The sequence below is a fragment of the Polypterus senegalus genome, chromosome 2 (assembly GCF_016835505.1).
Source record: "Polypterus senegalus isolate Bchr_013 chromosome 2, ASM1683550v1, whole genome shotgun sequence".
In the NCBI taxonomy this organism is placed as follows: domain Eukaryota; kingdom Metazoa; phylum Chordata; class Cladistia; order Polypteriformes; family Polypteridae; genus Polypterus; species Polypterus senegalus.
In genome coordinates, this window is record NC_053155.1 from 69,780,437 (window position 1) to 69,792,945 (window position 12,509).

General features: G+C 37.7%; 1 protein-coding gene across 1 annotated transcript in view; it reads right to left on the minus strand.

The window, feature by feature from the left end:
* Positions 1–12,509, minus strand: part of cracdla (cracd like a) — a 163,704-nt gene extending 151,195 nt beyond the window's left edge. Inside the window, exon 1 of the mRNA XM_039743918.1 lies at positions 12,428–12,509. The gene's annotated coding sequence lies outside the window, so the exon portion shown is untranslated. The remainder of the gene's footprint in view (positions 1–12,427) is intronic.

Here is a 12,509-nt window from a genome sequence, read left to right on the forward strand (position 1 = left end):
GACTGGGTGTTGGAACGGATCATGTGGTCCAGCAGCTGTGGAACATCTGTTGGTGAGGAAAGATTCACTGGTCTTGACTTTGCTGATGATGCTGTGATCTTTATGGAGTCCATGGAGGCTCTAATCGGTGCTCCCAAGAGACTGAGCGAGGAGTATGAAATCTAGCTTCCCGAGTGTCCTGGATTAAAAACTAAGATCCAGGCCTTTAATGACCTCTTGGGCACAGCCATCAACAGTGTATCTGTCTGCGGAGGGAATGCCAACGTTGTCAGGAGGTTTACTTACCTCAGCAATGACATTCATGTCTCAGGACTCTTCCTCATAAAGTCATTGGAAAGGGGTGTGTGGTGCTCCTGATATCGCTGCAAAAGGACGACAGTCCAAGTCTATATAGAGTCCTAGTGCTTCCTGTTTTGCTATATGGCTGCAAGACTTGAACATAACCTGAGATAATTACTGAACACCTTTTGTACTGTGTCTCTTCAGAGGATTCTTTGGGCAGTGCTGGTTTGACTTTGTGTCAAATGAGTTGTTGCTCATGGAGTCCCGAATGAGGCACATTACCTGCACTGAGAGTGATCATCAGTTATGGCACAATGGCCATATGGCACAATTCCCTGGGGATAATCCGGCTCACAGGATCCTCATTGTTGAGGACCCAAGTGGCTAGACCAGGCCAAGGGGATGCCCACGTAATACCTTGCTGCGGTAGATGGATAATCATTTCTGGGGGATGGACCTGGACCACATGTCTGCCTGGGAGGTAGCCAACCGGGATCTCAAGCTGTTTGGTTGTATGGTAGGTGCGGCAATGTGCTGTACCAGTGCATGCTCCCCAACCTAATCTGACCTGACCTATCTCACATAGTGTCTTTCACAGTTGGAACCCATACAAAATGCCTTAAAAATGGCACAAAGGATAATGAAAGAAATGACTAGCCATAGAAGAATAAAAAAATTTATAGATATACAAGTGCCTGGTACAGGTTTTTTTTTTTTTCCTGCACCACAGTGATCTCAGCTCAAAACAGTTAATTCAATGGGCAGCTGAAAAACCCACACGTTTTACACAATTAGTTCTTTTATCACATTTGAGCAGATGTGACAAATCTTTGCTTTGCCTCTTATCATGAAATATATTTATACCATACTAAAGTAAACATGCTTTTAATTCACTGAAATGTGTGTATTTGTTGATTTTTTAAGGCTTCAGAAGCCCAGCTGAACAGATACCCAATGCTGCTGTTGTTCAGGTTGCCTTTTGTTCTGTAACTTTATGTGACAGTATGCCATTGCAGGTGGGAATGCTAGTCACATGGCACTGTCCAGGAGGGTGCAACTAGAGACTGAAGGACAAGGTATAGGGTTACATCACACACAAGGCTGGGCACGGCCGTTCGATTAAATTCTGTAACGACCTCTGTAAAAGCAGTTCCACCCTGCATTTGAGCCTTTGTTTAATCATTACCCTTCATGCTTCTCCCTCTCCACAGTTTCTTAACAAATGTTGCTTTAGATTTCCCTTTATGAACGACTTATTCCCTCACAAAACAAACTTTGTCTTTTTTGTTTTATTTCACCCAGTCATGCTTTTGCTTGGCTGCCTCTGAGTGGCACATTGTGAGCCCTAGACAGTCCTGCCAGCTCAGGTAACAATAGCTGCCCTTTCTTGTTCTAGACAGTTAACAGCAGTGGCTTTACCACTGAGCACTTGTGACCTGAATTTAAATTACAAGAAGCACTTGACAACACAAAACACTCAGGTGAAGCCAAGTTATTTGGGAACAAATTGTTTATTATTAAAATATGCAGTGCCTGCTAATACATTCAATTTTTTCACTTTGCTATAGTATAGATTTTAGTGTTGATTACAGGCAAAATGTCCCAATTAAATACATTAACACTCTAAACATAGCTTAGAAGCTCTTGAGTTAACAGCTTGTTTTAACTTGTTTCCCAGACTCTCTCCTCTAAGGTGTGGTCTGCGTGTCAGTGTTTTATTACACGTCCACCATTGTGTTCTTCTAATGAAATAAGCCAGTGGATTCTCTTCTCTGGCGTTCTCTACACTGGAAAGAATAAATGGACTGAACATATTTTTTGTAAACTTAATACCACTAGGTATCATATTAACAAGTTGTTGTATGTATAATTTTCTGTATTTTATGATTTTTCCCACCCTGTGATGGACTGGCACGCTGTCCAGGGATTGTTCCTACCTTGTCCCTGACACTTGCTGGGGTAGGCTCCAGCTTCCCCACCGTCCTACTCAAGGATAGGCAGGACTGAAGAAAAATGGTTGGTTTTTCCTTAAGAATTCGGTTTTTGTGAGTTAAATTTTATTCAGATGCAATTTGACAAGGTTATTTTACCACACATCATGTTTTATTTGTTTTTCACGTCACAATGTTGAGACACCACGTGACTTTCCACATCTCCCTGTAGAGTAGTTTCTAAATTCAAGTTGGCCCAATGCTAGGGTTGTGTGTTTGGTTTAACTTTCCTTTGTTGCTGAACTATGATTCTCACCTTGATCCATTTTGATTTTTGTAGGATCTCACAGATTTCACTTTTGTCTGGTCTGACCACTTCTATGCTTAAACAAACCATCTCCTGGTGAATTGAAATCTCGCATCAATCCTTTTACACATTCAGTACATCAATGTTTTCAACAATTTAGTATTTAAATTTTAGCAATGGCTACTTCGTTGACTAAAATCTATAACTAAAATGCTAAGGGTTGTCTGTCATTCAAAAATTTGTGGTGCAGGTTATACTGGCCATGTAATTGAACTTTTGATCCTTCTTGTGGCAAGCAGCAGTGTGGCCATGCGACCTGGCTGACAGGAAAAGAACAGCAGCTCAGGCATGCAGCATTGCTAACAAGAAAAGAACCACAGTGAGCTCTGCTGACAGTGGGACACATTGCACAGGACGACTGTTCATTTTCATTGCAGAAACAATTCATACACTTCAAGTGCAAAAACAGTTATACATGACCAAAGAACTGGCGGTTCAGGCATCCTCCTTCACATTATTGGGCTTTGAGTCCTTTCCGCAATGAGCAGCATGACGTTACGCGAACATGCAGCACGGCTGTCAGGAAACATGTCTGAACTCAAGGTGTCTTTTGGAAATGTGATATGGATAATAAATTTTACCTGTCACTGTTAGCCATTTTCATGTTTCTGGGAGTGGTAATGAGGGGTCCAGGCATGAACAAGACTGATGGGGGGAAAAAACCATGTGGTGGCCAAACGCCTACAGAAATAACTAATTATGGATAAGACAGAAATCTGAGATTTGCCAGTCTAGCCTCACTGATCAAATTACATCAGAAAAAACTCTCCCATGCTTTTGCACATGGACAAAAAATGTGTCAAATGAGATGAAAATAAAGATTTTAACATATAAAACTAAACACCATTCTTCCTGATTCTGTGGCATGAATTTTGAAGGTGTGAAGCACCATAGTTTCGAAAACATGTTTGCAAATTGAACCTTTTACATAAAATTGAATTCACAGCAAAAAGTAATCACTGGCTCATGGCTAACAATAACTCAATGCCAATGCTTTTAGGCCATTTGAACTTTTTTGACTGGTGTAGATCAGCACAGAGGAAAATTTGGATTAGGAAAAAAGGACACAGCATCTTCAGTTGAGCCTTTTGGTGGGATCTATAGAACTGCAGGTGGCAATGGAAGCCAGGAACGTAAGTAAGAACACTTCTGCCTTCAATCTGCACTAATGTGGTTGAAAACTCAGCTAGCTAGCATGCCATGGTGTCAGAGTTTCACTGAAGAACACTTTTTCCCATTTAAAATTTGGAGATATTGTCAACTTCAGTAGAGACTGTTCTGATTAGTTTTACTTTATTTCAAAAATGATTCCTTTAGTTATTGTCCAGATGTCATTAGTGTAAGTTCTGATTTATTTTGTGAAATGTGCAGTTATTGTTGTAGTTACTTTCACTGTAATAAATTTTCATTATTTTTCATGGACACGGCCATGCCATTAAGTAGAACAATGCTTATTACTAGTTACAAGTCCTGACAGCATTGTGAAGTGTGTCTCTGCTCAGACAGCAGACAAAAGATGCAAACTTGAGCAACTGGATTACCCAGCAGCCCTAAGAGATCACCTGAGGAGAGACAAATGGTGCTGTGACCTGGACTCACTAAGGAGAGGACTGAAGTGCTGCAGCAAAAATGAGATGTGGATGAAATCAACAAGCTAAAGCACATTTAGAGGAAACATGGCCCAAGGTGCTGCTGATGAATCGCAATATACTATGAGCAGTTTAAGCATTTTCTTTTGAAAGTAGAAATCTCTCCCATTACTGCTTTATGTCTGCTGCCTTGTGATATTTTAGTGCAAACTCAGCACATGATTCATCCTCCATGAACCCCTGGATGCTAAACAGCTACCTCCGTGAATGGCTTAAACATTTACGATAATGTACACCATGGGATACAATACCTAATGTAGGTGCAAGTGTTTCCATAGTGAGGCTCATTTAGTTAATATAAAAAAAGTATTTACTTAAGGATGAGAAGCAGCAGACACAATTCTGGCTGACTGTACATTAGGTTTAGGGTTAGGAAGGCTTTATTTTTTGCAGGGAGAATTTGTTTGCAGTATGAAAGTATGAACATAAAACATTGTTCTACAGACACAGGTAGAATAGCCAAGGTATAAGAAATGATATCAGTTTTTACAATCAAAACACAGGAAAATTGAATTAAAATAGTACACCATAATAACTATAATTAAAAATGAACATAGCACTAGGAGAAAAAAAGTTAAAGATTTCTTAAATATATATATTTATATAGAATTTTGAACAAAAGGGGTTAGGTGTGGTGGGAATAAAAGATTAGATGTAATCTCCCCAGTAGTCTGTGTCCATATGTAAGCATATACAAAGACCTAATATCTTGGCATATGTTCTGACTAACTTGCACAAACTGAGCAAAAATTGCCAAATGAAATTCTTTACAGCAGACTTCTCAAAGAAAGGTTCAATAAAATCTTACTCACTCTACTGTACATTACCCATTTTTAAAGATAAGGGAACAGTTCTACTTAATCATTGTCAGTGTTGTGGGGAAAAGTCTGAAACAAGGCCAGCACAAGCCATAAAAGATATGCCACGCCATCAAAGCACTCACTTGCAACTGGCAATTTTAGTGCTGCCAATCAAACTAACATACATGTCTTTGGGATGTCATAGATGTCACAGTGTCCCATGAAAAAACTGAAACAGCTCCAGAATGTCAGTGTCTCAGTACACAAACAATCAATACATACACAAACAATACAAGACATGCTTATAATCAGTTTTTCAAAATTAATTGTTGTATTACATTCTGCCTTAAATTTATGCTACTCATCTGAAAATCTACTTAGTGTAGTTAAGTCAACATGGACAAGCATATACAAGGCCTAATGTCGGGCATATCTTCTCACCAACCTACAGATACCCTGAGAAAAAAATTCCAAATGAAGTTCACTGAGTAGCAAAGAGTGAATCAGTGGTCAAGACTTAAGAAGCAACACTTGTGCTTTATAATCCAGGCGAATTGCCACCGACCCATAAAAATAATAAACTAATATCCTAAATCTTACAGAGGACCAAATAAGCAAGCAATTATTTTATATATGTACATAGCAGTAATGTTCAATAGATATTCAGTGTGTTACTGCTGTCTCTGTATTTAATTAAGCTTAGAACTCAGTTAAATAAAGTATTACTCTTTAATATGCATTTTATTGCTTCTTATTAATATTATGCTACATTGTTAGCTTCTCGTCTTAGTTCTTGCTGTTGGTTTTCATTATTGTGCTGTATCACTCTGTGAAAAAGTACATTGTGGATACTGCCAGGAGAAAGTGTGTGGGGTTGAAACTCCTAGTTAGACACTGAATGGTTTATTGTACCGAAGCTCTACTATTTAAAAGTCCTGACGTGAAAACCGATTTTTTTGGTGACCCAAGTTGAATAAGACAAAGTCAGCTAACTTGGATGATGATGTGTGTGTGTGTGTGTGTAGCATTTTCTATGGATTTCACTCCTCTCAAAGCCATTGTATCATTTCCTGGGAAAAACACTTAGTTTTTTTAGTGATAAATAATAACCTACAAGAGAATTGAATCATGGGTTTTAAGAATCATTAACATATATAAGCCTACAAAATAAAGGTGCCATATAAAATCTTATATAGAAACAATCAATTCAGTTAAATAAAAGATTTTTATCACATGCACCAATGGGATACATAAGGAAATAAAGAAATTGAGCCTGCCACCCGATTTTGTTTCTTCCAAAAATACTTTTTCCATGTCCTGGCTTCTCCGGACTGTTACTAATCTGAGCATCTGTTTAAATATTTACTGATCACATATGTGTTACTGGGCATGAGCTTCATATGCAACGTTATGCATGATGCCATGTCTGCCCATTGCAAAGCTGTGAGAACTGTGTTGAAGAATAAAGGAATGCAAGAGACTTTAATTCTTGAGAAATGTATTTTTCAACTGAATTGTAGTTTTGACTTTAGCTTTAAAAACACCAGTCTCCCACAAAATGTGGTTAACACATCTTAGTTCCGACTGCCACTTCCTTTGTAATGTCAGTAAAATCTCTGTCACTTGACTAATTAAATTTAGAATGCAGCGAATTTTTATGAAAAAGCATTGAATGCCACAACACTCAGAATGGTACTAGAATCCAAGGATATGACACACAGTTTTGAAGGAAACTTAAAATACTATGTACACGTGGCTTTTGTGTTGTCAGTCTATTAACCAATATTTTCTATAATTTTACCTATTCTCCAATTAGAAAAAACCTTTGCATGGTGTAACTTCACCACGCTTACTATACCATTCCACACAATCACAAATGAGGATATTGGAAAAAGAACAAGAGTGGATTCATCAGTGTTGGGATCTTAAAAATGGCAGAAAATTTGAGAGTCATGGAAATGCACAGATGCTGATAAAAGGCTGAGTAAATAAAATTAATAATTCTTTTTGCATTTATATAAACAAATCCAAATCATATTATGTGATGTCATCCATTATTAAATTCTGCTACGTACTTGTTTGTTTTGTTCTGTTCTGTGTATTGTATTGTATTGACCCCCTTCTTTTTGACACCCACTGTACGCCCAACCTATCTGGAAAGGGGTCTCTCTTTGAACTGCCTTTCCCAAGGTTTCTTCCATTTTTTCTCTACTGGGGTTTTTTTGGGAGTTTTTCCTTGTCTTCTTAGAGAGTCAAGGCTTGGGGGCTGTCAAGAGGCAGGGCCTGTTAAACCCATTGCAGCACTTCTTGTGTGATTCTGGGCTACACAAAAAATAAACTGTATTGTATAGCGCTTTTCTCACTACTCAAAGCACTCAGCAATTGCAGGTTAAGGGCCTTGCTCGAGGGCCCAACAGAGCAGAGTCCGTTTTGGCATTTTACGGGATTTAAACTGGCAACCTTCCGATTGCCTAGCCTCAGAGCCACCACTCCGCCTTAACACTGAATACTGAACACTGAATTAACACTGGATACATGAAAACCATTAAATGGGCATAAATAGGAAAACGGGACATTAAATGAAATAAATACTACAATGTTAATAAGCTGGCACTAATTTTTCAGTACTTAGCAAGTCTAAATGACATTGTTAAAACTGTGCATTTTGATTTAACTATCTGCAAAGTGTATATTCTCTGTATATATAAAATCCAACGCCTGTTCGCTTTTCACAAGAGAACTACTTAACAGATTTAGATCTGTTTTTTTTTATATAATTTGCTTGAATACCCTCTGTTGATTTTGCGACAACTCTCAAAGTGCTTTGAGTAGTTAGAAAAGAGCTTTATAAATGTAATTAATTATTATTATTATTATTTCAGTGGCCTCATGCGGTAAATACTTTTCAATCAGATTTTATTGTTAATGACTAGAGGCTCCGCCCTCTGCTCGCTTTGCTCACCAATCCCCGGGGTTTGGTTAACTGGATATACAATTTAAAGAGATTGTTATTTTCACAGGAATTGTTACATATGTATTATTTTCACTTTTATTTTAAAACTTCAATCAACACAATATTTGGAATTAACATTGAATTTTGATTCCATGTTTGGATTTACATTGTGACAACACAACCTATAACTGTGTATTCACTCATTACGTGAGTGAATATCGTTTCTTTCTCTCTAATAAATAAACCAAATTTTTTGAATGTTTGTACCTGTGATTTGTTAGTTGACATAGCAAAAGCTATTCTCACGGGAAATTGTAAATGTTTTAATATGAATGGCATATCAAGATCTCCTTTTGTGTCTGTTATTTGCGGAATATGTACTACATTACCTTTCTTGTTGCCTGTTAAAATTTTACATGTTAGAATTGTTTGACCAATTTTTAATACAACTAATCTTGTCCCATTGCATAGTCCATCACTCATACATAACTTTCGCAATAACATTATTATATATCCTACTTTCAACAGTAATTTGGCCGGTGGAAAGCCGGACAGTGTTGACGCTTGTAGATATTCTATATTGATGTTTTCATCTTCCACATGATCATCACCAACTGCTTCAGCATAGTCTATTGATACGCATTTAATCAATCTGCTGTGTAACCGAGCGACAATCTTTGTGTTAATTCGTTTGACTTCATCGTTTCTCGCTGCCATATTTAGATGAATGGGTGATTCAAAACTGGATCTTCGTAAGTGTGTGTGTGTTCATAAGCAAGCCCTTTAATGGATTGGTGTCTGTCCAGGCGAAGTGCCGGAATCCACCTGATGCTGCACATCTCTACCATTAGCATTGGGAAATGAAGTCTTCATGTAGTCAGATATTACATACTAGCCACGCTACCAATATACAGTGAAGCACTTTATACTTTTTAATGCATTGTAATGGACAACACATTTTGTATTTTTGAATCTTGTAATTTTTTTATTTTAGGGTTTCTGAACTTTTAATATATATACTTTTTTAATTTACCTTGATTGCTATATTATTAAATCACTCCTGTTCTGAAGCCATTACACTGGTTTCCAGTTCATCTTACGGCATATTTCAAAATAATCCTTCTTACATAGAACACCTCAAATGGGCAAGACCCTGCTTACCTATCTGAAATTATTATTAATTATAAACACAGCAAGTGTGTATTAAGATCTTAAGATGCTGGCCTACTAAAGATTCCAAGAATTAACAAAATAACTGTGTGAAGCTGAGCTTTAGTTGCAGGACCTAAAAGATGTGTAATGATCTTCCGGCTTAGTCAAGAGATTTCACTTCAGCCCTCTCACCTTTTAAATCCAGGCTGAAGACTCACACTTTAATATTGTACAGTATATGCTGACTAGAACTGCTAATCAGCTGTGCATATTTCATCTGTTTATTAGTCACTTGTACAAAAATATAACCATTACAATAATTATGAACCATCACCAATCCTACTCTATTCTGTTTCTTCTCTTGGTATCTTAATGTGGGATTTGGTGCCACTTCACCACTGCCAAGCTGTTTTCTAGCCCATGAAAAATACACCTGAGAACACTGTGAGATCTGGAATTAATGGACAGAAAGATTCTGTTGTCAGATTAGATGGCATTGACTATTGTAGACTCTATTAAGAATGTCCAGGAGTGGGTGGCTGGTTAGTTGACCAAGGTCTCCTGGACTGTGACTGTGTCCAACTTTGTCTTTAACTTTCTCTATTATAACTGACCATGATCCCCTGCCCTCCGGAGATTTATTTTTTTCAGGGATGCTGGTGACTGGAGTTTTTCTTTTCCTCTCCTATGATGGCAAATGGGCAGATTTCAACAATTAATTAATTGACAAATAGTACTAGGATCTATTTTATGTTAATCAGTTTCAAACTGTCAAAGTTGTCTTTATGTACTCATTATGATAGTAAACTCTATAACTGCGTTTTACCAGACAACGTCACATTGTTCTGAACCTGCAATTAGTGAAGAATGCTATACAAAAATAAACTGAAATTAATTGAAAATTAAGGTTTAGTGCAGTCAGTTTTTTTTTTTTTTTTTTGATAATTTCTCTCCATTCTGGAAAACCTCATTACAAACTTAACATTTTTCTTTGTAGATGTTGGAATTCAACTAGAGTATCCGCAGACAAACCCATACAGACTCAGGAGAACTTAGTGTGACATCTATCACCCATTGCACTACCATACTGACCCACCAACAGTAATACTTGTTCATTTACTGATAGAATAAAAAATTCTCATCTGAACATGCATTTAGCAATTTCAGTTTTCAGGAAAAATATTTTTGTATTGATTTTAATGGCTGAGTATTAGTTAGTAAGGCTTTGTGAATGTAACTTTTAGCATTACAACATATTCTTAGATATAATGCAACATAATAGAATAAAACAAGGTAACATTACAAACTCAAACCTGCTTTATCTATTTCAGAGTAGGTTGAAGGAGCCTGACTTATGACCCTGGACCTCTTTCAGACATATTTTTTACAAGGCAGAGGCAAACATTGGCACGGAGGTTGTAAGAACTAGCAAGTATATTTCTACCTGCAAAATAAATAATGAATAAATGCCTTTACTTTCATCTGATTTTTTTTAAGAAATAAAAAAAGCTAAATTGTTTTGACCTTCTATTTGACACCACGTTCATTTTTGGTACAGGTAAGACACTGCTTAAATCATCTGCTAAGGGTTTTAAAAGAAAATCTTACTTTAAGTAACAATTTTTAAGAAACGTGATTTTAAATACGTGTGTTCCATTAGCGTCATTCTTTGTTCTTTCGAATGATATGAAAAGGAAAAGGCGTCTTATAAAGAAAAAAAATACAAAAAGAATAAAGGAAATGTTTAACTCTACAAATGCTCCAACATCGCTCTTCTACCTTCATAGTAAGGCTTGAAGAACATAAAAACATAAAAGGTTGGACAAACGACAGCAGATCATTCAGTCCCCGAGACGCATCTGGGTAGTTGATAGCTGATTTACCCCCAGTATCTCATCCAGAAACATCGTGGACGTGAAACCCTAAATGTGTAATTGATTACTTAATGGCTTTTAACTTTGGGCCGGACTTATGACTTTGTCGTTGTAATTTTACACTTGACCTGAAACTTGACTGTGAAAGCTGAGGCTATACCGATTTTGGAAAATATGACTTACTGTCATTCTCGATAAACAGTTTCATTAAAAGATTTTTTAATAGGCCTACATATAATGAAAATTAAAGGAGTTGCGATACTTGAGACCTGATTTGTGAACATAGAAATACAATCAGGACGATGTGCTCTCCTTCAGGCGACGCTAAATGATTGTCAAAAGATTGTTTGATTAAAGGGAGGAACGGAGCGCGGTCTACCTGGAGCTTTACTCGGTATAACATTACTTTCGTGGTAAGTGTGGTCCTGCTGTCTCTGCGTCGTCCCATTAGCAAAACAAAACCTATAGTTGTCTGTGAGAATTCTTTAAATCTGTCGATCCATCCATTCTTAAGGCATTCCGTTGCTTTTTGCTACCCTATTGTAGTTGTGCATTGCATATTTTGAAACATTTTATTTGGATTTACATAAGCATATATTTGTGAATAGTTAAGATCCAATGTAGTTAAAACATTAATACAGTAGGCGGAGTTGTGCATTATTTTAATAAAGGTTGAAAATCTCTAAATCGATCACCGCGAAAAACTATTTTGTGGAAACCTCACAAAAGTGTACTACTTTTAAAAGCGAACCTGGGCATTTCATCAAACTCACTTTTCATCAAAACCGTTTTCTCTATCAATGAGTCACTGGAAATCCCAAACTACCCCAGGGTTCAAGGCAGGAGGCAAACCTGGACGTGGCGCCTGTACGACGTTGTGAACACACACCCATATCATTTAAATCCGAGTGGACGGCTAAGCTAGCAAGCGAATTTGCATGTAGTATGCCCATTTCAATCTGATTCTGAACCCCGACTGGGCGTACTGTCTGTTTTGTTACCGATTTAGATACCATTTAAAAAGCATGGTATAAATGAAAACCTAAGGGGACTGCACACCACAGGGGTGTCAGTTCCAGTATCATAGAGTTGTACAGATTATTGCTGCAATTTACAACCCCGCATTTATTATATAGGGTCATGGATGCCGGAAACACACCCTCCAGGATCGGCAGCAACCTTAGAGGGGCCAGATTACATTATCACTCTGACACCTTGTCTTTGGAGTGGGGAAAGACGGCCGAGTCTCCAGGGGAATTGCATACGACCTTACGCACACATCCCCACCAGTGCCCGCCCCCGGTGTTCAGAAGGTTGAAGTCGCCAATAGACTACACCAACAACGTCACAGTAAGCCCCGCAGTTCTCTTCGCACTCTTAGTTTCCAAAAACAATCAGGTTTAGAAAATGTAAGTGTACCTGCATCAAGCTCTTCTCTTCTTTTCTTTCCGCTATTACTGTGCATCTCCTGGCCGTCTCGCGCTTGCACTGTAAGTGCCTT